We start from the raw sequence: 24112 nt of genomic DNA on the forward strand, positions 1-24112 counted from the left end.
ACTTTATGATAACAGCACCTACTTTTATGTTTTAGCTCTCCGATATAATGCAAAGTTATCCTCTTCATACCCACAACGTAGTTTTATTTCTCGTTTCTAGTTGGAAGCAAACGTTCGGTGTACGTAGAGTCGTATCAGTGGCAGATAGGACTTGAGAGAATATTGATCTTACCTTTATCTCCTTGTGGGTTCGACACTCCATACTTATCACTTCCACCTTTGGGAATTGCTACGATGATTCCCTGCACTTGGGGATTATCAATCAGCATGATGTTAACTGGCTGGTAGTTCCATTTTCGACCATGAATAAAACTTCCAACATGATGTTAACCCTGTTTGAAAAGGCCGTGTTAATATAAATGCTCTGCCTCTGAAAGTTGCAGTTTATCATCTGAAACTGAACTTGCAGTTTCTTATCTGAAACTGAAACTTGCAGTTTCTTCTCTGAGAATCACATTGTCTGCACTTTTATACTCGTATGAAACTACATTTTTAAGTGCTAAAAATAAATCCCTAGAATTCATAAAATACTTTATATGCTCAATACTACAAATCTGAAATTCAAAAGACATTCATATATGAAAGTACTCTCAAAATACACAACACAAAACACAATTCACAACCTGCAAATACTGACAACCCTAAGCTCCTCCTGACAATTCACAACCTGCCCGACTATTGGGCTAGGGGGGGGGGGAAGTAGTCCCCTCCTATTCCTCGGCGGCAGACAGTCGCCCCGTGAGACGATGTGAACGGCGAGGGAGAGGATGGCGGGGAAGCGTCGTCGGGCCAACTACTTTTCTCCTCTTGCAATTGGGTTCGGTTGATGAAGACTCCACCGGCTCGCTCTGGCACGACACCCTCACAAACGACACCCTGTAGATGCTCGATCCTTCAATCTCTGGTGGATGCTCCATCTGGGATCGATACTCCCACCACCGCTCCCTCACGATCGGATTCGGTGAATCTGTTTGCTCCGTGGCCCAGAGGAGCAGCTCCATGTACTCCCGCGCGACTCCCTTCGGGAGTATCGCCGCCTTTTCGCTCTGTTGCAGATATTTGGCCATGGATGTCGCCGTCGCCGCTAGTTGGTCCTTGTTGTCAAACCAAGACTGTATCTCCAACATCCTAGCTAGCTTCACAGGGTTGCCGTCTGCGATCCTCACGTATCGGTTGTACTCCTCCATCGATCTACTTCTCCACAACACTTTCACTCGCCGACGGTGGTTTTTGAATGGAAGAGGAGCAACACTGGTTTTGGATTAGAACGGGAGAGGAGCAACGCTGGTTTTGGATTGAACAGGAGAGGAGGGGTGGTGGTTTTGAAATGGAAGAGGAGACGAGCGGCGCTGGATTTAGATTGGAACAGGAGAGGAGCAGCGGTGGTTTAAGGGGAGAGGAGCGGCACTGGTCTTGGAAGTCTTTTTTTGTTGCGTATTTTGGGTCAAAGTTTGACCACGTACTGTATTTGACAAGCAAAATGTGAACGCATGTCACCAAAAATTGTATCGTTTAGTTCGTATCTGAATGTACTTTCAAATTATATTATTTCTGCAACGTATAACATATATTTTATTTGTGAAAATCATGGTCAATTATGACCCAGAATAAAAGGGAGAGTAGTTAATGGGGTCGCTTTCTTAATTGAAGGGTAAATCGATTTTGATTTTGATCTAGTCATAGCGCGCCGGCCCTCTCGTCCAATCCTAAATCGCTGCCGCACGCTCCTCTCCCTCTTCTCCACTGCAAAACCACCTCCTCTCCTCTCCATCATCGCCATTCCAAAACCACCGCCTCGCCTCTCCCTCTTCTCCATTGCAAAACCACCTCCTCTCTCCTCGGATGAGGATCCCCTGACGTAGCCCATCCTGCCATTGAGACACTGACACATGGGTCCCACCAAGCGCGGGGCCCACCTGCCAGCGACTGAAAGGCAGGGAAACCTCTCCTCTCCATCATCTCCATTCCAAAACCACCGTCTCGTCTCTCCCTCTTCTCCATTGCAAAACCACCTCTCTCCTCTCCATCATCTCCATTCCAAAACCACCATCTCGCCTCTCCCTCTTCTCTATTGTAAGACCATCGTCTCTCCTCCCATCTTCCAAAGCTAGCACCGGACCACTCAGAAGGACATCTATGGAGAGGATGCAGCAGCGAATCAGGCAGATCACCAGCGGCGACCAGGCAAAGTTAGCCAGGTTGAAGGACATCCTTACTTGGTTTGACAATGAGTGGGAGATTTCGAGGACAGTGAGGGCCATGTGGCAATGTATGCGAAAGAGCGAGACGGCGACGATGAGGGCGGCGATGTACTCCTCGGCGGCAGTCACGCCGCAGTCCTTCGAGTTCATCGAGTATCTCCTCTGGGCGATGGAGCAGACAGATTTGCCCGAGGCGAAAGTCAGGCGGAGGTGGTGGGCGTACAGGTCGAAGGTCGAGCACCCAGAGGATAACGAATCGATCGAGTACGGTGTGCCGTTCGTGAGGGTGTAGAGCCAGCCGGAGCCACGTGTGCATTCGTTCTACCACCGCAAGAGGAGGCCGGATGGCGCGACGTTGCTTTCCCGCCGTTCTCCACGGTTCCCTCGACGCTCGCCTCATTTCAACGGCGTCAGTAGGGTTTAAGGTAAGCTTCGCACTAACCTAATCTTCCATCTGCTCATGCTTACAATCAGTGTGACAGCTAATAAAAATCATGCTTACAATTAGTTTCCGAGTACTACGCCAATCACCCTAAAATAGCTCTAGACCTTTGGGTCAAAGTTGTGACACTGTGTACAAATAAAGAAAAATAGATTGGTGCTTCTTTCATGTAACATCCCAAATTTTCAATTTGGAATGTTATACATTAGATCATCATTGCATATCATATTCTATTGCACTTTGGTTTGATCCTAGAAATTCTACGCAATTCAAGGATCCACGGAGAGAGTTGGGAATTTCGTTATTTTCGTATTTGAGTTTTCTCAAATTTTGAAAAGAGGATCGTTTGATTTTAATTATTTTCTCTTCGAATATTTCTTTTTATAAATAAAAAGAGAGAGGATAAAATGACTTCCTCAAAGTAAAGAAATGTTGGAGAGTTAATATTAAAATCAAATAAGAATTGTATTCAGAGCTATTTTATTTGAATTAGGAAAAATATGTGTTTTCCAAAATTGCATTAGAGTCCCAAATGAATGTTCACCTGGTCCGGCTTATTTTTAGAGGAGGACGGGGATTTTTGGAGTCCGTTTAGTATTTCTTTTCTTTATTTTTCTGCGTGGAATATTAAAAAAACGAAACCGACTTTGGGCCGTACCCGAGCGGGACTCCGCCCGGGGGGGCTTTATAAGCCGCAGCCCCGAGCCGCCCCAAGGCCCAGCCGCCGCCAGCCCACCCGCGCCCCGATGCCCAAACCCTAACCCGCGCTGCCGCCGCTTGCCGCAGCCGCTCCGCCGCCGCACCGCCGCACCGGAGCTGCACCGCTGCCGCCGCCGTCTTGCCTGACCCGCCGGAGGTAGCTGCCGCCGTCCTCGGTTTTCGTGAGAAAACCGATCGTTTTTTTGAAACCCTGGATCCGTTTTTCAGTTTTGGTTCGGTTTTTTCGCTTTAGTTATTTAGTGGACGTTCGTCCGCACTTTTGTTTTAACGAACGGTTTTCGCCCGTTAGTCGCAGATAACGAACGTTCGTTCATTAGTCTGTTCGTCAGTTTTTCTTTTTCTCGGATTTTTCCGTGATTATTTTCGATCGCGATTTCTGATCTGATTTTCGATCTAGTATAACTGTTCGCTCGTTTATCGGAATCAGGCGATTCAAGCGCCTAGAGTTTCGTCTCGAAACCCTCTTTCTGTTTCATCAACTTAAACAAGTTTTTGCTACTATAAAATTTGACTTTAGTCCAGATTAGCAAACAAAGCTTGTTTCTTTTGTAGTTTGAGTTTAGTTGTTTCGTTTGATTTGATTCTTTTTGCAAACCGGAGTTCCTAAGTTGAATTTTCTAGTTAGATTTCTTATTTGAGTTTTACCCATGCGTTGTTGCTTGATTGCTTACTGTATGATTGTTTGTTTGCAATAGAGTACTCGGAGTGCGAAGCGTGCTACTACGAGTCTCTAGGTTTCACGGATCATCAGCAAGGCAAGTAACACTTTGATCATACCTCTTTACTACCCAGTTTTATTGCATTAGATCAATCCACAAACAATTGCATGGTTAGGGTCTAATTTAATTTGTGGGTTTGGGAAGTAGATGAGGTAGTACCTATTCACCTGTTTATTATCAAACCTATGGGAGTTACTTCTACGTTGCTTATATTGCTATGCTATGCTCGTAGACCTGGTTGGGTTTGAGAGTATTCATGACAGATGTGAGTATTGTTAATTATTGGTTAACTTAAGGTGGCAACTTTAATACACATCTGGGTGGATTGAGGCACCTGGGGAACCCAGTGATTGCCTGTATTTTTGGAAATCCCGGGGTACCGTGTGATTCTCCTATGGACTGCCACCCAGGCTCAAGGGGATCATGAGATTATTCATGCTAGAAACTTCCGTGTGCAGCCACAAGCCATTATGGGCTCTAGCATAGTTGAGTATGTTGTGTGACCTCTTTTAGTGGTAGGCTAGCAGATGTAGGGGTTGTACGTGGTACTGTCTACCCAGAGTAAAGAGTTAACGCTTCTGAAAGACTGTGTCTCAGTCATCCGTTTCTCAAACACCATGTAGTGCGAGAAATCCAACGGAGGAGATCGAGTCTTGTGGGGAAAAGTGCGCAAACCTCTGCAGAGTGTACAAACTAATCATGGTTAGCCGTGTCCCCGGTTATGGACATCTTGAGTATCTGGTTCTTGGATTATCATGTGGATCTCATCACTCTTAATTATAAAATTTGATTGGGTTATTAATTACATTTAATTGGGATTGAGATGGCGTTTACCATTCTCAATGTTTAACAACCACCATGATAGTTAAATAAAATTTATTCCTTTGTTGTAGGGAAAAATTGGCTTTTCGCAAAACATATTAACCATACAGCCTCCACCAACCATATATGCATGTAGTGATAGCCTTATTCTGTTTATTACTCTTTGGTGTTATATTGCCAGCATATTCCATGTGCTGACCCTTTTTCGGGCTGCAACGTATCATGTTGCAGACTTTTCAGATGACGAGTAAGGTGCCTTAGGTCGTGGTCTTTCACTCAGTGATGCCGTTGGAGTTGATGGACTCACTTTATCTTCCAAGCCTTCCGCTGTTATCGTATTTAGATGGCCTTAAGCCATATTTTTTGTAATAAGTTCTCTTTTGAGACATTCGATGTAATAAGTGTGTGATTGCTACTCTGCTATAAATCCTTCAAGTACTGTGCGTGTCAGCATTACCGATCCAGGGATGACACTGATGCACAGAGATCAGACTGTTTGAGGTCTGGTCGCTACATTTCAGAAAAGAGTACTCCCTAGAAAACTGCCAATATAAGCTACTAGTATTTTTTTTGAAGTCTAAGCTACTAGTATTTGGTTAGAGGATCTGTGGCCAAGAAAGATCCGTCCACAGCGAGCGCCACACATCCCACTGGTGGTGGTGGATGCCAATGCTTAGATGGAGCAGGGTTTGTGTCGGTAATTTTTACTTGGCACCTCGCACTCTGCATATATGCCGGTTCCATCCTTACATTTGTGCAGTTCCACCAAAATGCACCTGAATAACCCTGTTTGCACAGATAATGAAAAAGCGTGATTACATTATAGTGGCACTAGTTGATGAAACATACACTAATAAATAGAAGAAAATATTACGATAGTATCATAGTATGCCATGCTGCGAGGGCGAGATGGGCCCTGCGACGCCTCATACGGTACGCCTCATACTGGAAATCGACCCAAGTCTCCCCGATACACCTTCTGCCAGTGATGAACATCAGTGTACAGCGGTAGTACAAGGAGGGGCCATGAGACATTCCAATCTCTATTTTTGTGCAGATCAACTAAAATTAAGCACCCCAGTTTGCAAAAACGCTTAAACATTAACAATGGGACTAGTTGATGAAACATATACTAACAAAGAGAAGCACTTTCTTTATCTACATTGGAAATAAAATGATAGAGAGGACACTCGCTCTATTTTAACTGTATTATTACTTCATTTTATCAACGGCACTAGGGTCGAGAAGGTGGCAAACGAGGTGTACCGTGCGTCGCAAGGATGGAGGCCGGGGGTGCTTAGACTGGGATGCTGAAGCTGGCTCTATCTTCCCCCCTGATGTTTCTGTGGTAGCATTTGGGTTGTAATCCAAACTTGGTCGAGCTGGTGCTGCGTCCCCCTACCTGCCTAGCTTATGTGGCGAACTTGTCTCCTACTAGTACTCAGTCCGATCTAGTAGTAGTTGCATAACTGCCCGTTTACACTGAGATCTTGTCGGATAATGGTTCTCTATGGTAGGGTTTCTTTAATGAAATCAGAGGAAACCCCCTCTTTCGACATAAAAAAAATCTGTGGCACTAGCGGTGCCAAAACATTGCCTCAAATTAATAGTGCCACTAGATTAAGGTGCACAATAATAACATTACTGCTTTATCATGGCAGTGCCAAAATAGTAGCACAAGAGCAGACTCAACATGCTGGATGTTTGGCAAATGGTCAGACCAGAAAGGAACATACCTCGTGATGGGAACCATATCTGCAGTCAACGCCATCGTAGAAGGGATGACACCGGTCACCAACATGAATGATTCAATTCATGGGACCTTTTGGTGCAGTTCACCTAAAATGAAGCAATGCCCCATGAGCTAGCAGCTTATTCTTCATTTTTTAAGAAAAGGGCTCCAGCCCCGGTTCCATTTCCATCAGAAAACGAAACCCACAGAGCTTCTTCTTCATTAGTTGGAATAAAATTGAGCAACATCAAGGTTGGTTGTGAAGCTCCTGGAATGTTCAACTATAATTTGGATATCATTTGTGCAGTTCAACTAAGATCAAGCGTGAAATGTATGTCTCTGTTTGCACAAAAAAGGTGGAAAGGAGGGTGACAAACAAGTGATGAAACATACATCAAATGAAAAGAAGCATGTTCCTTATCTGAATGGCAATCCTACAAGGACAGTAGAAATTTCTAAAGCAGCAGCATTGCTAGATATTAGTTTGGGCATTAGGATTAACTATGACAACCTTTAAATACGACATTACTTTAATGGTGCCATTGCTTCATTGTACCAGCAACATTACATTAACAGCGGCTACAGAGTCGGTATTTGGGCATGGGAGAGTAGGTAGACTAGGATAGTTGCATTTCTAACGAAAAGAAGCAACTTATCTTAATGGGAAATTTAGCAGGACATGAAAAAAGTGCCATTGATTCATATTAATGGAGGCATTACATTGAAAACAACATTGGTTCAACGTGTCCTTACTTTTACCAGTGCGACTGCTACATTTTACCAGTGGCATTACATAAGAGTGGCTCGGGGCAACAAACATCAGAACAGGATATCTGGGTTGGTCCCATTTTTGTTCGGTATAGCCACCTTATACTGTGTGAGGCTAGCAAATCTAGTGCTGGACTTACTCTGTTGACTTGTCCCCCAGTCCCCACTTTCTTTCCTTTTTCAACTAATAGATCGGGTTTATATTGAGTTTGTACTGCGTTTCCCTTTATTTCCCTATTAGACCAAGAGACCAGTTGGATAGCCAGTCTCTGCTACTTTTTGCCCCCATTATTTCCTCTTTCGACCAAGTCCTAGATTCAGGTAACAGATCTTCCCCCACCCCCACCCCCTTTCTTCCTTGTTTGAACCAAGTAGTACTAGATTCGAGTGCATGAACTACTTTTACCTCTTAACAGTCAAAATTAAGGTGACTTTCGAACAGCCGATCGATCCTATCTACAAGGGGGCTTGGGAAATAGTAAAAGATACAAATGCAACGACGTCAGGAGCTCGAGAAGTAGAGCAAGGCCAGTTTCGAAGGAAGTTATACCTGAGGGTCGCCGGGATGTCGCTAGGTGGGGGCGGGAGGCCGAATCTGCCCACACTACGGCAGCGAGGAAGAAGGGGTCGGAGGCCCTCCCTAGCCAGCGGTGCTTGGGAGAGAATGACAAGGCACGCTGATCGGGACACGCAGCAGTGGGTAAGAGCCGCCGCCGAGGACGACCGCGTGAACGTTGCAACTTCTCACCTTCCCCGGTGGAGAGGATCCGGCTGGATCTGTGACCAGCGGTGATCAGAGAGAGAGAGAGTGTGGACACCATTGTCGTGCTTAGATCTGGAGAGGACGAGACAGTGTGAAGAGAGCAACACTAGCAAGCAAGCGCGGAGGCTCCTGCCTATATAGTGGAGTACTAGTTTTCTTTTGTCTACCGGAGCCGGCTTGACCTCGTCAATGACTGTTGAGAAGTCTTCATGCACGTGCCCCGGAGGCGCAGTTGTCGTCATTTTGATCTGAAGCACCGGATTATAACATATAACACGAAAAATTGCCACATGACAAGAAACCATAACCTCACTGCCCAAAGAAGACAACATGAATCCCGACGGACAAACTAGACGAGGATCAAAGCTCAAATTAAACATAAACTCGTAGAAAAGGGGTCCGTCGATAGATGTCCTAATTAACATAGCCAGCTTGACCTAGATGGCAGCCGAGTAGTCTTCGTGCATGTGCCCCCAATGACCAGCGCCTTGGAGGAACTCAGTTTTCGCTGTTTAATCCTCGCAGTGATACGAAGCACATGCCACCTAATATTGCGAGATGACAAGAAACCTTTTTTTAGATTTCTCGGCAGAACTACAGCCCTGTACAACACAACATGCACGATATGTAGACGATAGCCAATCCAGGCGTGTCTGTTGGAGTCTGGTCACACGCATGGACGAACTGATCTTCCGTGTCATGCAGGGATCGTCCAGGCACCAGCGTCTGTACAACACTTCTCTAGTACTATCGCTTGTCTCTCTCTTCTATTAACTCACCCGACTGGCGGGCTAGGGAGTGTGCCTATGCTCGGTTCTCGATTGCGGTCCCACATGTGTGTGCAAATACAATATGACCCGCGTTCCATTCGGAGAGCAGTGTGCCAGACCGACCGACCGTCTGGGGTGCCACGCGAACACGACGGGCGTGTTGTATACTCCGTACATGTGTACCGCCGTTTTCTTGAGGCTTTGCTCCATGGCGCAATCCATGGATACAATATCAGTATACCATACTATTTAAAAGTCGAGGGCGGGGCTTTTCCCGCGTGGTAGGCGGGGTAGTTCCACTAGTCGGTTCGACAGAGACGCGAGAAGATGAGGGAGTAGGCTGCTACAAGCGTAGGGCTGTGTGATTTGACAGTGAGTTACTGCTGGACAGGTGGGGCCCCCTGATTTGACTTGCCATTTTATCAATTTAACTGCGGCGCTACGACCGGCGTGAGTCTCTCGATTCCTGACCACCTCCATGGTATACAGGTGCCTCTCCAAGTGCTCCACCATGTAGAGGCTGGCTCTTGCATGAGAGCCCACTCCTACACTTTTTCCTTGCCTCTTTCCTCCACATATGCAAAAATGCCATGTAAGCGGGCTTATAGCCCACTATTGTACTTGCTCGTACAGGTGCTAAGCCTGCCACATAGGCATAAAGTCTGCTGTGGCAAGTTAATTACTCCCTCCGTCTAGGTGTGCAAGTCATCTTACGAAAACCAAATAATCCCAAAACACTTAGGCGTGGTGCATTAACTTCTACTCCCTCTTTTCCGGTTTATAAGGCTCAAATCTGAAATCTCATCAATCAAGGCATTTTGTGAGTGGAGGAATGTATCTCGTACTTTACAAAACTACCCCATTTAAACTCATGCATTAAATTGGATTAATTGCAGTGCGTGCATGCTTGGCCACTAGATAAGTAGAAACATTACATGCATTGGTGTGTTCCTTTTTAATTCTTACATGCAAAGATTTAATGCGCCTCGGAAACTAAAAATGAGATGGAGATGAACCCTATAAATTGGAAAAAACAAAAAAGTTGAGATAAGCCCTATAAACCGGAAAGGAGGGAGTACATCGTTTCTTGTTTCTTGACATATCAACCAATAAGAGATGTGGGGTGTGCATTCTTTTAATGACTTGAGACTACCATTTCATTGGAAGAGGCCGCTCCTTGGCAAATGCAATAAATACTACGAAGAAAGAGATAGAGAGAAGTAAAAAAAACTCTTATAGCCAACCTTATAGCTAACCTTGTTGTATGAGTGACTAAGTGATGACTATGTATGACATGCCAACATCAGATAGCCTAATGCACCGCGTTAAATCTCCAAGGGCGCGACCGCGCGAGCGAGGCGACGGTCGTGGTAGGCGCGACCATGATATGGGCTGCTGGTAGCCTTGGATCTGAGATCGAACGGTCGCATGCTAAGTTGCTAAAAATTTGCAGAATAACCCTCCAGGATAGGATATTCACCCATAGGTCTAGAATCATGCCATGCAACTGTTCGATCTCAGATCCAAGGGCTCTCGGACGCCCGTATCATGGGAGAATGGAAAGCTTCGTATCACCTGTAATTTTCCTGACGCTTGACATGACATCGAAAGTCATTTAATTGGGCGTCGAGTAGACATGACATCTAATTGGGCCCCCATAGTACTGTGCATGAATCCATTTATCCACCAGGCAAGCCACTACCCTGCCGTTCGCACGCCCCACTCAGCATTTTTTACAAAAACCAATGGCAGTTCGCTCCTACTCGTCCCCGGACGTCCTTTAACATTACGGCAGTTCGCTCCTAGTCGTCCCGTCCTTTCACATTACGGTAGTTCCACTAATCCTAACCCTCCTCCCAAATCCATGGCGTCCAAAATCTCCATGATCAGCGGTGAGTACAAGGTTAGAACCATCACCGGCGCTGAGTTCGACGTCATCTACACCCGTTCTTCCGCGATGGTGAAAGGATTCCTCTCGCTTCAGACGCATGTTCGAAAACTCAAAGGATGAGTGGGTTGCTGGGCTAGATGTTGAGTACACCACAGTCCTGGAAAGCGAGAAGAATCTAAAGTAGGCAGAGAAGAAGAAGCCCGCCGTGATCCAGGTTTGCGTGCATGACTTATGCTTGGTCTACCACATATGCCATGCCGACGTTGAGTGCGAGGTATTTAAGAACTTCCTCAAGGGCGGCCGAGTCAAATTCGTTACTGTAGACTTTAGGAATGGCAGGGATGTCCTGGATCGGATAGGCCTCGTTGTAGGCAACCCCTTCGACCTCCAGAAGAAAGGGCTGGTGCCCTCCCGTGATTAGCCTTCAATGCTGACCCTGGCAGGAGCCATGGTTCATCCTTCGTACGGTCCACTGAAGAAACCTCTGTTCAAGTTTCATCATGCATGGGAGTGGAATATACTAGATATAGACCACATCCACTACGCTGCAATGGATGGCTACCTTTGTTTCAATATCTACAAGGGTTGGATGAAGAGCAAGAGGCAAGTGTGCGGTTCAAGCAAAGAAGTATCACCCAAGAGGAAGAGGGACAAGGACGAAGTCGAGCACGTCGACGAGGAGTCCGAGTAAGGTGGCAGTGTCGTTGCTCATGGTGGTTCTAATGCAGTGTCTACCGGACTAGTTGCTTAGTTTAATTTCAAGTGTGTTTAGTTTTATTTGAGGTGTGTGTTGTGCTGAGCCCCCAGCAGAACTATGTTATGTTCCTTCTCATTACTTTAACTCTTCAGTACGTACATACTAGTATTTCTTACAGTTCATCTTTTAGTTGGTATAGTACTACCACTCATTTCTTCACATTATATACGTATAATATATATGGCCAACATCATATAGCCAACAGTTTAGTTGTCAAAGAATTTCAGGGTGCTTAGTTTTATTTGAGGGGTGTGTTGTGTTGGACACCATTATTGTGACTCAAATCTCTTTGGCCATGTTACAATGACATAAATACCGATGGACCAACATGCTAGCTCTCCCTCTATCTCACTACAGTAAAATAATGTGCGGGGCCTACTTGATCCCAACAGCGTTCTTATTTTCCTGTAAAATTGTTCGCTTGGTTAGTCCTGACAAGCGGGGTCACACTTATGATTGTGAGAATCGGCTTATTTTTGTCATATAACATGGTCAACGGGTTTGACGTGAAAATAACAATATCTAATGGCATTTTTGAGCAAACATCTAACTTAACGATGTCATTTTTGAGATATCTAATTGCATTTTTGAGCAGGCATCTCACGGTTCGATGGCATTTTTGAGTAGTTGTAACTTCTAATGGCAAAACTGAGTAGTGATACACAACTAGTGGCATAAATAATAAGAACCCAAGAATTAAATAGGTATGCTAATTTCTTTAATATAATTTAGCACCCCATTTAAGCACGTACTAGCTTTTTTAATAGTACTATATGCATAATTTGGCGACAAGCGCTCTCTATATGTACCACCTTTTTTCTTAAATTTCATCTTGTTAGTTTTTCTCCATGGCGCAATCCATCGATACTACTACTGTACAAAAGTATACATTTTTTAAAAGGCTAGAGGGCGGGGCAGTCTAGCTTGGTCGGTTTCAAGAGAGGCGAGGGCCTTTGTGATTTGACGGCTCATTACTGCTGGAAGGTGGGGCCTTGTGATTTGACTGCTCGTATAAATGTGCCGACTACCTGAGGAGGAGCAAAGAACCGTGCGGTATACTGAAGTTTTCCACTGGAGTAGTACGACGGAGGAGCATGAAACACGACAGCCCAGTGCTATATGGTGATAAAAAATGATCTAATTTGCTAGTCATCTCATTGTTAGCATTGTTCTATTCATGCCTCGCAGAGAACGTGACACGTGCGGCGAAACATCCGAAGCAAAAGAAGATACACAGGAGCAAAAGAAGAAGGAAGATTATCACCCCCAAAAAAGAAGGAAGACGCACACACAAGTCTGGGGCACTGCTCTCTACTACATGAAGGGTTGCTGGCCGCGGAGTCGTAACTGCTTATTCATCGCCTCCACGACCTCCATCTCCTTGCGCGTCTCCTCCGCCATCTTCTTCATTCTGTCCATGACGCGGGATTTCTCGACGCGAGCCTTCATCATCTGTTCCATGGCCGCATTACGTACCTTGACAGCAGCTAGGTGCTCGATGTGGAGCTTCGCCAACTCCTCGTTCTGTTCCATGATGAGGGCCTGCAGCATCTTCATCGAGGAACTACTATTCTCATGCAGCTTCTTCCAGCCGGCATTCTCCTCCTTCAGTAGGTCGAGCTCGTGGCAGAGCTTCGCCTTGTCCTCCTGAAGTTGCAGGATTTCTCCGGTCGCCTACTTCTCCGAGGCAATGCTCTTCTTCAGCAGCATCACCAAGTCGGCAGTCAACTCCCCCTGCTCATTGAGCTCAGCGGGCATGTCGTCGAGGCTCTCCTTCAGCAGCTCCACCAAGCCGTGGATGATCTCCTTCTGCTTATTGAGGTGCTTATTGAGCTGATCGGCCATGTCGTCGAGGGATAACGACTCCAGCGCCGCCAGCTCGGCATGTTCGCGTGGCTAGGGCGCTCCTGGGAGCCATCGCCTGCCCGTGAGAGATCTTTTGAGGTCTCTGCGTGGCGGCGAGCCCTCTCTTTTTTTCCGCAGCCTTGGTTGCCGCTCCCTTGTTACGAGTAGTTCTCGACCTAGAGCTCTGCACACCGGCCATGGCAAGGACAGACGAAGAAGAAGGACTTATGAGGAGGAAGGTAGAGTAATTTTTGATTAGGTAGTTCCCCTTTTTATAACCTAAGTACTAGCACTAGTACTAAAACCTGCATAGTGGGAACACGTTCAAGTTTGGTACGTACTAGTAGGTGTGAGCAGGCTTGCACTTAATTGTAGCACTAGTACTTTGGAATGTGATGGGAACAAGGTAAGATTAATTGATGGTTTTGGTTTCGAGGCCCGAAACGGCTCCCGATGAGTTTTGTGGAACATAAATTTCAAGTAGTACTCCCTCCATCTCAGTTTACAAGGCTTGCACGTGTATCTAGGTCGTCCATGTAACTTATATAAAATAAATCGTTTAACATCAAAAATATATAATTAAAAAAAAGAATATTTGAAGTTTGTAATGATATATTTTTCGTAATGTATGCCTCTTATTAAGTTGGTCAAATTAACGACCTAGGTACACGTGCAAGACTTGTAAACTGAGATAGAGGGAGTACTACACTACTCAAATGCGGTCACACAAGTCAGAGATGTAACTGGTCATACATGTCAGACCAAGCCGATGCTTGTCCCTTCGGTGAGACGCGGGTCCGACCGACAGTCTGTTGGTGCGACCGACCGTAAAGTATTACGCGATGGAGACTTCTGGTTGTGGCTTCGGTTGATTGTCATGACCAAGCATTCAAAAACTAGTGATAAATCAATTACCATCTTTTTCCAAACGACCAAGTATTTTCACAGGAATACAATACATATAGATGAAGTGATTGTCAAGGTTGCAAACCGACATGGCGTTGCAAGTTCACTGCGGCAGCACCCGACTAGGTCACTGCATCACTGGCGGGAAAGGAGGGCAGCTCACCTCGCCTACGCTGCATGCCTAGTGGCACCACCGCAACTGGTCCCGGGATTTGGCTTCTCCTACCGCCCATTTGAACAGTTGCACCGGCTGCTCATGCCATTGCACAGGCATGCGCGTTCTTTCCTCCGCAGTCGACTCCGTGAATATGATCTCTGCCATTAGCCCTAGCTCGAAATCAATGTGACGCTGCCAGATGCTGACATCCCTCAACATCTCTCCCCTGAGATCGACTTGCGCCTCCGCCTTGTGCAGCGCCAGGCGCAGCTCCTTGGAACTTCTCTCCAATTGATGTGACGCTTCCTCGATCCGATTTGCCCTTGCTGCCCACCACCTAAAATGCAGCCCTGGCATGTCCTCCGGCGCCACCGATATGTGATTCCAGAGCAATGGATCCCCCTCTAAAACACATGTGGGTTTCGCTCAAAGGCCGCAGTGCTGCGGGCCGTAGAGAGAGGGCAGCGCGGGATCCTGGGATCTAAGGGATTATCCATGGCGGGATCCTCCATGGCAGGATCCGGTGGGCAAGGCGGGGAGGCGAGCCTAGGCGCTGGGAGAGCCCTACGATGGTAAGATATAGATACTACTACTCCACTCCGTCCATATTTAAATACAAAGGCCACCAACAGTAGCCCTGGCAAAAATTGATTATGCTGCGTGCGTCCTGCTTTATTGGCCCCCTTTTTTTGTTCCACTTTTTATGACATGCATAAATATTATGTTACTTACAAATATGGTAAAAAATTGGCACAAAATACGAAGGAGACCAATGGAAGTACTAGCAACCCATGATTTAACTACTCGCATGCGCGCAGTGGAGTAGTAATGTCTTTCTTCCGCCCTCACGTCCACTCAATTTGCATGTGCTGTATTAATTGACCATCAATGAAGTGAATGACTTTACACGCGTCAAATTATCACATGGGGTGGATCTTCGTACAAAAATGCGTCCGCCCATGTACCCGCGTGTGCGTGCGAGGGAATGAGTGTGTGCGTGGCGTGCGTGCACATCTTCGCTTCGTGCATGTACCGCCAGTGTGGCTCAGAGAGGACGAGTACATTCTTCTGGAACCAGCAGCACGTCACTGTGATCAATCCACACAAGGAGGTCGCGACAACGCCTCCACATGTGCCACGTGGCTTCACGAACTGTAAGAGAGACACTGTCTGTGTAGCGTGCCATTGGAATTCTAATTTACGTGTTTTGCACATACTCGAAGTACTAGTGAGGTACACATGCATTGCACGCATCAGATTTGGCAACCAAATTATAAATAAATACCACACTATAGCATGTAAGCTCTGAGTCATATATGCCTGATGTAGACCTTCGTTTAATTCTTATAGTTCATCTCATTCAAAATCAATTAGTTTTTATAACAAAGCTAGGGCCTCTTTGATTCGTAGGATTTCCAAAACGCGGGAATAGGAAAAACATGGGATTAGAGCGGAATGTTGTCTTGAATCCTACAAGATTGACGAGTGTTTGATTGTGCATAGAAAAAACGCAGGATTCTTTCAAAGAGGTTTGAGCGGATGGGATGTTTCCTATGAAATCTAGTGCAAATGAATCCTATGGAAAAATTCCTATGGTTTACAATCCTACGAATCAAACAACCAAGATAGGAAAAAATCCTAAGGATTAGAATCCTCCAAAATTCCTTTGAGAATCATTTGAATCAAAGAAGCCCTTAATCTATTTCATGATTCATGGAAGTGTGCGTTTTAAAGCATAAAGTAAAAACAAAAAATGGCAGTTCAACTAGAAAAAAAGTTTGGGCAGTTATGATACGGAAGATTCTAGAACAAAGGAGAAGCACTTGTGTTTTGAGGTTTGTGCATTATGCTTAAGTTCAACAATGGAGTCTGCTAGATTGTACATGTGGCAAAATCCGGTGGGGGTCTAGAAGATTGTGCGAGGGGCCAAGTGGAGGGAGACTATGAAGGAGTGACAAGTGTGTGAGATCGATATTTAAAGAGAGGGGGCGAGAACGTGCGCTGTTGCGTGCAGTGGCGGAGCCCATGAAAAATAAATTAATGAGCTAGGGGGCGAAGCATTGCCAATCCTTTACGAGGAGGGCCAATTCATCAACTTAAACCATTTTACCAGCAATTTTCTAATGGTCACATTCATATTAGCCTCGATATATAGTGATGTTAAGGAGGGGGGGAGGACCCTTGCTGCCCCCTGTCTTCGCCACTATGCGCGCGTCTAAGAGATGAAGCGGAAGGCATGGATGATGAGAGGGGGACGTTGGATATATAATTAATGTGGGTGTATTAGCTATGTAATCCTATAGAGAGAGGTCTAGATTGATCGATGTGGACGTGGGAAAGAGGGTGAGACCTCACTAGATATATAGATTGATCGGTTTGTGTGAAAAACTGTTAAAGACCTAGCTATATATACACACACATAGAGGAACATCGATCGTTGCACATGCACGTGAGAGATAAAGAATGCCCGATATGATGGAGAGGGGGAGGTGTGTGTGCATGCATGGGAGACCGACCTGAAGAAAACGATTGCATGTGTGCGATGGAGAATGTCGACTAGTGGTGTGTGTGCATGCATGCACGAGAGCAAGTTAGTGGTACAATTATAAAGAGAGGACGACTGTGTGGGTGTAAAAGACTAGGTGAGGTCATAATCAATGTAAAGTTGAATTCAAATATTTGAATAAGAGATCATGATGTTTGAAACCCATGCATGCATGAATATAACTGAGATATGCGCGATGTGGTTTGGAAACGAGCATGCTATACTGTATACACATTGAACAAGGTCAGAGTGATTTGAATTTGAGATATCGATGGCAGACATCATTTGGCCACATTGCATCCGTGCATGGACACACTATTCTAATTGGAGATGATGGGTGGCTTTCACATCACATATCTATATCTATACCCCTATATATATTATATTTTATATTTTTATATAGTGTGCGGATAACTTTAACTTTGAAAGATGGTCATTGGATGAGGCCAATCTGATGCTGCAGAGATGGCAAATTTGAGCACTACTCGCCATTGGATATCATCTAGATTCCACCAGATTTTGCCACATGTACAATCTAGAAGACTCCATGGTTGAACTTAAGCATAATGCACAAACCTCAAAACACAAGCACTTCTTCTTTGTTCTAGAATCTTCCATATCAGAATTGCCCAAATGTTTTTCTACATGATTTGCCGTTATTTGTTTTTACTTTATGCCTTACAACGCACAATTCCATGAATCTGAAAATAGATTGGCTTTCTTATAAAAACTAGATGATTTTGAATGAAATGAACTATAAGAATTAAACGAACATCTACATCATGCATATATGACTCAAAGCTTACATTCTATAATGTGGTATTTATTCATAATTTGGTTGCCAAATCTCATGCGTGCAATGCACGTGTACCTTACTAGTCTAAATAGTGTTTGTGTGTGTGTGTTGTGCATGTTAAACACATTGTACGTAGTATATCATACATGGTTTAGATTCTGAACATCTAGCTAGAGCATACATGTACTATGATTTGAGTTCAACATAAAATGGATACATATATTTGAATTTGAGATCGTATGTACTTGTAGTTCATATTTATATAGGAATTTACTTCTCCTATATTCATGTCATGTGTTGTGAAGATAATATTTAGATGGTTGTATAACTAACCCGAGTACAATCCCATTTAAACAGTGAAAATGTACTCAAATTTAGTCCATATGCTAGACAACACACACTGTTTTTTTATTGTTGAGGGAAGTGCAAATTGTTTTGGTACTGTACACGTTATGTTTGTTGTCCCTATTTTTTAGTTTTTTTGTTGTATTTGAATGAATTTCTAGTAATATAGTAAAATGGGACATGGCTCTCTCAAGTGATGAGGTGATTGTATTTTTCTGGGTACACATTAAGCTTGTTCTCCTGAAATTTCAAGACGCGCCTTGTTATGCTGAAATTTCAAGCTAGCGTCTCTGTCTATCGTGCTACGAAACTCTCGCCTCTTCAACCCGCGCCTTGTTACCCCGAAATATTTAAGATATACTTTATCTCGTTGTGCTCCGACAACTCCCTCCATCTCAACCCGAGCATTGCTATTCCAAAATTACAACGCGCGCAAAAACTCCCACCTCCTGTGAAATCCCGACACGCGAAATGCCCATGATACCACTGAACCGAAAGAACCGCCTAGCTCAAATCGGTGGGGATCTCGTCGTACCGGCTGAGGATCCGTCGTCGATCTCGTCATCCCACCGGTTCAACCACCCCGTCCTCCACCTCCAAGGAGCTGCCCCGACGTTCCCCTCGTCTTTCGCGCCACCTCCATTCCCACACCACCGTCTTCACCTGCACCACCGAAAGAGGATCATCATCACCGTTTCCTCGGATGAAGCTGTGGCCTAATGGGCGCCACCAAAGAGGTTGTACACTAATCGCCGCATTTTCTTCTTTCACGGTGCTGCCGGCGGTCGGTCCCGAGCCGACACGGCGCGGCTCCATCCACGGTGGCGTCGCCGGCCACTTCCTCCATGGCGTCGCTCCCTCAGCGGCGACGTACACATCAGTAGGAGCTGTTGCTGCTTTACTCTCGCTCGCGCTGCTGCTCTGCTCTTGCTCTTGGTCCCCTGCTTGGTCTGCTCTTGCTATTGCCATTGCTCTTGCTCTTGCTGCTGCTCTTACTCTTACTTGCGATGCTGCTCCGATTTAGCTACACTTCAGTCGACTGAATCGACTTTTGGGTCAGTCGATTTTCAGGGGGTGGGGGGCTCGCTGGAGTTAAGGAAGAACCAGCCGCAAAGGGGAGGGGGCTCGCCGGAGAGGTACCCCACAATCTATCTTAGGGTTCAGGGTGGGGCGATGGTCGCCGGCGGTGGTGGGGCGGTGGCGTGGGGATCGCCGGAGAAAAGCTCGGCAGGGGGGGGGGCTAGAGGGATGGCCGGGGCGGCGGCGGACCGACGGTGGGGAGTGGTTTCGGGGCGGTCGGGGCAGCGCACCGCCGGCCGCGGGCGGCGGGGGGTGGCTCTTTGGCCGGTGGTGGCTGGTGGCTCAGGGGGTGGAGGTTGAAGATGAACTGCGGGCCCTTGATTTCGTATCCAACGGCTGGAAAATTGACTGAACAGAGATGAAAAAGTCTGTCGACTGACGTGTAGCCTCACCTGATGCTGCTACACGACCAGCTGCCCCGGCTCTCGCATGCGCTGCTGCTACTGCTACTGCTTTTCTACTACTAGTGCGTTCAGTTTCGACAATACAATTCAGGTTCGGCAGCAAAATTCAGTTTCGACAGTTAAGTTCAGTTTCGACAGTTAAATTCAGTTTCGACAGTTAAGTTCAGAGATGAGCGGCTGATGTATTTTACATCTAGCACTTTGTTGTTATGTATTTTACGTCATCTATTGGAGATGCTATTAGAATTCCACTCAGGTTAATGTTGTCTCTCCCGTCCTGCTTTAGCCTCGGCGTTGTACAAGTCACCGGAGCTGCTCCAATGACGAAACACTCCATCACAGTGGAGCAGTACCCCGGGCTCCATCTCAAGATGCCTAAGATCTTCTTCCCCTCCTCCGATAGCCAAGTCAGCTGGAGCATCCTCACTGACCAACCCAATCACGCTGAGATCGACATGGCTTCGCCAAAGAGGTTGTACACTTGTTGCATCTTTTTTTTACTCTACATGTTATATATATTGTCCACTGAGCACACGCAGTAACGTGAAATACGATTAGTTTCTCCTACTATATGACAAGTAGTGAGGTACCAGGCAACTTAGCTATCCGTGATGGACTCTCTTGAACGCCATCATTATTTATCTCTGCGCGTTTGAGCTGTGCATTTGTCGATGGGCCTGGGAGTTGAGCTAGTAGGACAGTGGCCTGGGTCCAAAGTAGTAGAAGTAGCACAAAAACATTTTTTGAGTGTAGGCTTTTCCTTGCTAAAGCCTGCCTACTAGAATTGCTAGTGCTTGAAAGCAAAAGTAAAGGAAAAACATAGGAATTGGAAAGTTTCCTATGGTACTACTATTCATGCATTTGGTTCAAAGGAATGGAGCAAAGGAAAACTGTAGGATTTGTTCTTTAGTGTCTCCTTGAAAGAAAAACCGTATGAATTTTAATTTCCACCTGTCCTCCTTTTCAAATTCCTATTCATGAAGCACCATACTAAGAGATAGTAGAATAATAGCATTATAACCGTAGATTTTCTTGTGGTTTGACTTAATCTCAACATGCTTCTTTGCATCATGTGATCTTCCAATTCTTGTGAATCAAACACCCAGATTGGCAGAAATCATGTGTTTTTAAATTATCTGTTTTGCACGTGCATTCCTATCCTATTCTTGTCTATTTCCTATCCCTGCATTGTTAGAATCCTCAAATTCGAACAAACCCTTACACAATTACTTCTGTTACAGATATGTGTCAAAGAAAACCTTGTGTAGTTTGTCCTGCTCCTGCTGCGCTGTGTTCCACCCCAGGTCAGATACCCCAACGATGGAAGGGTTACCACAGCAGGGATCCGCTCTCCAGACTGTCTTTCGCCGCCTCGGATCTTCTGCCCCGCCGCCGGCAGCCACGACAACTGCATTACCATCATCAACTGAGCAGATGACCTTGAGGACTAGACGGGTCCGCAAGAGAGGTCGCACTCTTTCGTGTCTGCTTACGTTATGCATTGCTTAATATGATGACATGCTACTTTATCGTCGTGTTCACCTATTAGACTCCGAGTCAGGTCCAAACTGATGCTGAAACTTGAGTTTTTAAATGGTTGTGGGGTACATATTGGGGCAGCAATCAGTACTATCTGTCTACTATCTGGTTAATCTCGGGTGTCTACTATGACCAACATATTGGGTGCAAAAAACATTAAAGGAGCCATTATCTGTATTTTTTAACTAAAGCTATTATCTGCCCGCTATCATTGGTTTTGGGTCTATCCACAGTTTGCTACCATCACTCTAGATTTGTGCATGCACTCCTTACATAATCTCACTATGTTTTATTCCTATGCATGTCAGTTATTGTCCACAATGGAACTGAACATGTAGAGCAAAAGAGACGAGCCTTGCGTGGCAATAAAATTTCATGCAAACGTCGCTCCATGGTGGGCGCAAAGGCAGCCCCCTCCACCCATTTCGGATCGTAATCAAGAGGAAGATACCTGTTCTGAGGGGGATTCAGAAGGAGAAGACCACTCCTATTTACCCCCTGAGGTCTTCATCTAACTTGGCATGCTGATGTTGGTAATATCATGCATATGGTGCCTTGCATTGCTTACTGTATACATCAAATATGTCATCTGCTTAGTTTCTTTATCGTATATGTGAATCATGCAAAGCCATCTTGTTTAGCCAGGCATCATATATGTGAATTTTGCAATGCCACCCTGGTTAGCCAGTCATCTTATATGTGAATTGTATCATGCCATCATTTTTATTACCTGTTAAATTTGTCAACAATTTTAGTACATTCAATTACTCTTCCTGTGCATCACCCATTCGGCACGATCATGGAAAAATCTGGAGTGGAAGCAAGGTCTTCAGAGAAGACAATGCTATCTGACGAAGCGCATGTCTTGCTGGTTACGGATAGCTCCTCAGAGGAGGATTCAAAGACAGATGACCAGTCCTATTTACCCCCTCCCCGAGGTGCATGCTCTAACTTGGCAGGGTTATGTTGCTCATATCGTGCGTATGGTATATTGCATTGCTATGTCATTTGCTTAGTTTACACTTTAGACATGCTTTGTGTGAATGCTACCTGTTTAGTGTCTAAATACCATATATGTGAATTATTCAATGCCATCTTGTTGCAAGACATTATATATGTGAATTATGCAATGCTATATTGTTGCAAGGCATTATATATGTGAATTATGCAATGCCATGCTGTTTAGCCAAGCGTCATATATGTGAATTATATCATGCCATCCTTTTTTTGTATTTCTTGTTGCATTTGTCGACAATGTTTGTATATTCAACTGCTCTTCCTGTGCATCAGCCATTTGAATTGGTGATGGAGAAATCTGGAGTGAAAACAAGTTCTTCAGAGCAGACAATGCTGCCTGCTGACGCAAATATCTTGCTGGTTACAGATAGCTCTTCAGAGGAGGATTCAGAGGCAGATGACCTGTCCTATTATCCCCCTGAGGTGTATGCTCAAACTTGGCAGGGTTATATTACTCATATCATGCATATGTTGTATTGCAATGCTTAGTTTTTACATCATATACACAATATTGAATGCCATCTCCCTAGTTGACACATCATATATGCGATTGCCCTCTGCTCACTTGCTTAGTATATAAATCATATATTTGAATTATATCATGTCATGATGTTTACATAGACAACATGTATCTGAATTATGGCATGCCAACCCATTTTCGAAAGACATAATATAGTTATATCATCTCATCCTGTTTACATAGTCATCATATTTTGAATTATGTCATTCTATCTGTGAATTATATCATGCCATCATGTTTCCATCGACGGCATGTTTGTGATTTATGGCATGCCAACCACTTTAATAGACACATCGTATAGTTATATCATTTCATCCTGTTTACATAGTCATCATATTTTGAAGTATGTCATTTTATCCTGTTTAGTTAGTCATCATACATGTGAAATTGTGTCATGCTATCCTGTTTAATTAGCCATCATATATGTGAAATTATGTCATGCTATTCTGTTTGGTTAGACAACATAAATGTGAATTATATCATGCCCCGTTTTCTTCCCTACTATCCATGCACCTGTCTATCTTACAATGTCTGTACATTCAATTACTTTTCTTGTTTATCAGCCATTTCAATTGGAGGGGGTGATGGCAGTATCTGTGGGAGTAAAAACATGGTCTTCGGAAAAGATCGTGCTACCTGTCGATGCAGATAGAACCATGATTGTACTTGTCCAAGAACCAGCCCCACCACACATAACCCAGACTCACGCAGATTGTACCCCTACCCAGTTGGACAGAGAACCAGCTACACCCCTTCTAACCCCAACCCCACCAGATAGTAACCCAGATCTAGTTGACACAACACCGTCTCCACCACAGAGCACCCAAACACGAGCAGTTAGTAAGGCAGTTGCAGTGCCCAAAGCACGAGGACCACCACTCCGAACCCCAAGTCAACGCGTAAAGCAGAAGAAGAATTCTTCTCAGGCCAGGTTCCGTAGCTATGGTTCATACTACTTTGCTCTTGCATCACTGTATTTACTCATACCAAGTAATTTCAAATTTGAAGGATGCAACTGAAACTCCAATGGCGCAACAGGTTTCTTTTAAACCTGTTTCTTTAACGTGTTTGCTGTTGTAACTTGCTCTATGTTGATTTCAGTTTCAATTGAATAAACAATTATGTTCTCATGCCATGCACATTACAAGTGTTGTTATTGCTGTGTAGTTTCCCACACTTATATTCTGTCTAGGCTGCTTTGTGTTAAATAGATATGATTCGAACTGTATCTATCTTGATTTGGCAACATAAACTAGAATGATATAGACCATACAGTGACCATACTACATAGATATATGTTTGTTTCATGCTGTTATCCTGTCCACCTTACTACTGAACTGGTTTACCAAATGAGTTTCATATACTACATTGTA

The sequence above is a fragment of the Aegilops tauschii genome, chromosome 1 (genome assembly GCF_002575655.3).
Source record: "Aegilops tauschii subsp. strangulata cultivar AL8/78 chromosome 1, Aet v6.0, whole genome shotgun sequence".
Lineage (NCBI taxonomy): Eukaryota > Viridiplantae > Streptophyta > Magnoliopsida > Poales > Poaceae > Aegilops > Aegilops tauschii.